The following is a 2,823-nucleotide window of genomic DNA, read 5'->3' as shown; positions in this document are numbered from 1 at the left end:
TTAGCAGTGTAACAGTCTATAAATAGTTTCATTTTATCACTTACTATCCTTAATAGATCAGATTAGATATAACAAATTTAAAAATGATATGATATTCCTTATTTTTAGAGTATAGAGGATAAACATAGATAAAATTAAGTGAAAGATTTAGATAAAAGTCCCAGTCTAAAAATGTCTCACAGTATTGCACTGTTGCTAAATTAACCGATAAGTAATGAATATAACAAAAGTTGAAAGAAAAATTAAAGATTTTTGAAATTTATCCTATGGGCCAGAAAAATATTGTATTGTTATGAATGACACAAAAACTTCAATAGAATTCTAAAAATGGAACTCCTTTTGAACAAATAGTAGATATGTAGAACTTCACAAAGGAGAGAGACACTAAGAGGTTAAATTCTTCCATATATATCATGATCATCTTTCCTAAGTGTGACTACCACAGATATGCTGATCGTAACTCTCTAAAAATACAAGCAAATAATGCCTTTGTTAGTACCAGATGATACCTCTTTGGCCATAGATGACTGAATTAAAGTTAGAAGTATGAGTTCAGGAAAACATATCACTAGGTTGGGCTCAATCCATCATATCATCACACACGAGAATACAAACCAACACACCAGATCATGTTACTACTAAGCATTAGAATAAAGATTCCTAGATTATGCCTATGTTCTGCTTTTCTAAGTCCTGATGGCTCATTGTTTCCTTCATTAGTACAATAAAAAATGTATTTATCATGAAAATTAAGCACATAACTAGAAATAGAAGCATTCTCTTTAGGGTCCAGGGAAGGACGAGATGGTTCAATATTATCACCTTGCATAAATACTGTTCCATAAGTACAAATGAATGCAATTATACTAGAGAAATAACTAGATATAGAAAATCAAAAATAGGAAATTGTTATTATTTGCAGCTGATGCTACTAAAAACAAATTTGTCTAAGTCTGCCTTGGTGCTATTGAGAACTAGTGCCAAATACCAATAACACATAGAAACAGAGATTACAGACATATATTTCTCTTGATTATTTGGTTTACTTAAGATGTAAATGAACTCAGTGACTTTGGTTTAAACTACAGGTATCACCTAAGAAAATTCTCCTATTATGATTATTAAAAATTCTACATGTGGGACATCTGCTTCCAGTAATGGCGGATAGTTTACGCAGACCAATTCTCCTGCTGAGGACAACTAGGAAATCTGGAAAAGATATTTTTAAAATCTTTAAAATATTAGAGAGATTTAAATTTAGTCAAAAATTATCCACGATTCAGAAAAAAAAGGGAATTTAAAGAGGTGAATCTAATATTTAGGGCAACTGTTTTAAATGGATATCAGGCAGTTCCAGAAAAAATATTGAAAAAGATGAGAAACTAAGCAGAACTCTTGATAACCTCATAGAGTTAGTTGGAAACTATTAGATTTTAGATCCTAATAAGAAAGACCAGCCAAGGGCACATACATCCACCATTATTTATGTTAAAACATTTATTTTTAAAACCATGTTTTAACATAAATAATGGTGGAGGTATGTGCCCTTGGCTAGTCTTTCTTGTTAATGTTCCCTAAACATTAGGCTAAACCTTGACTTCGAATTTTCTTAATTTTTATAACAGATTAGGATAATCCAAGATCGTTAATTCTCTTAGCCAAATGCCAGAGGCAAAGGTCAATTTTCTCTGAAAGAAGATAACAATATTTCCATTTTCAAATTATTACATCAGTTTTTCGTATAAAATGTCTAAAAATGAAAAAAAATAATAATTCCCAAAAAAGGAGATGACAATATAGTGAAACCCATTGGAAATAACAGACAAGTTTTTAAAAAACAGAAAATCTATATGATGCTTTAAAGTAACTAAGTGGAATATCATTAGCAGTTTTTCATATAACTGTGCTGATCATATACAAGAAAATAATAATCAAATTTGAAGACTTCAGTAGAGAGGTATGAACCACTTTAAAAACTGGACCTTCTAGATCTGAACAATATTGGTATCTACTTCTCGAGCTACCAAGAACGTAAGCTGAATTAAAGTTGGAAGTATGATTTCAGGAAAACATATCCAAGAACTTAAGCATTGGTTCAACAGAAGTCTACTAATAAGTCATATAAAAACATTACCTATATGTTGGCTGACACTGGCTACTGTCCCCACAGGTCAAAATTCATGCTACAGAAGGTTTATTCCTTAAAACTCCCGATTATCTTCACCTGCCACTTCAATAACCTTTGAGGAGGTAAATTACCATATTGCTGAGTCTGAAAGTTGTGGGAGATGCTAGAATCTCTGCAAATCAGCCTCAGAGAGCAGAATTACATGGCTCTAATGGGTTTGTGACCTTACTGGTGGCTTAGTCAGAATAAGCAGTCAAAGTGTGAGACAGGGAATCTGAGGCTGTAGAAAAGTTGGTTCAATACAGAAGCCTTTGGAATAAGGCAGAAATCAAAATGAAAATTAGAAAGAATTATAAAAGAAATGATGACAAAAATATGACAAAATCACAAAATAAACATTAACAAATTGATAAAAGGTGTGCTATGCAGGAGGGAAATCTGATGTGGGCCATGAAGAAAGAGCTTGTATCAAACCGTCCCTCTCACTGAGAGCAATTATAAAACTCAATTCAACACATAGGACAACTATCTGAAGCTTTGGAAAGCAACCAAGACAGCCTGAAATTGATAGGACAACGTTATATAGAGAAGCGGAGCACATTGCAATGAGCTGGACCTTTTCCAGCAGCTGAAAAAACAATATAAGGCAATGGAGGGCATCTCCAAGGCCTGCCCTACTACTCAGAACAGCATCC

The sequence above is a fragment of the Pteropus vampyrus genome, unplaced genomic scaffold, assembly GCF_000151845.1.
Source record: "Pteropus vampyrus isolate Shadow unplaced genomic scaffold, Pvam_2.0 Scaffold443, whole genome shotgun sequence".
NCBI classification, from domain to species: Eukaryota; Metazoa; Chordata; class Mammalia; order Chiroptera; family Pteropodidae; genus Pteropus; species Pteropus vampyrus.
The sequence above is the reverse complement of the archived record's forward strand: the minus strand, read 5'-3'. Positions refer to the sequence as shown.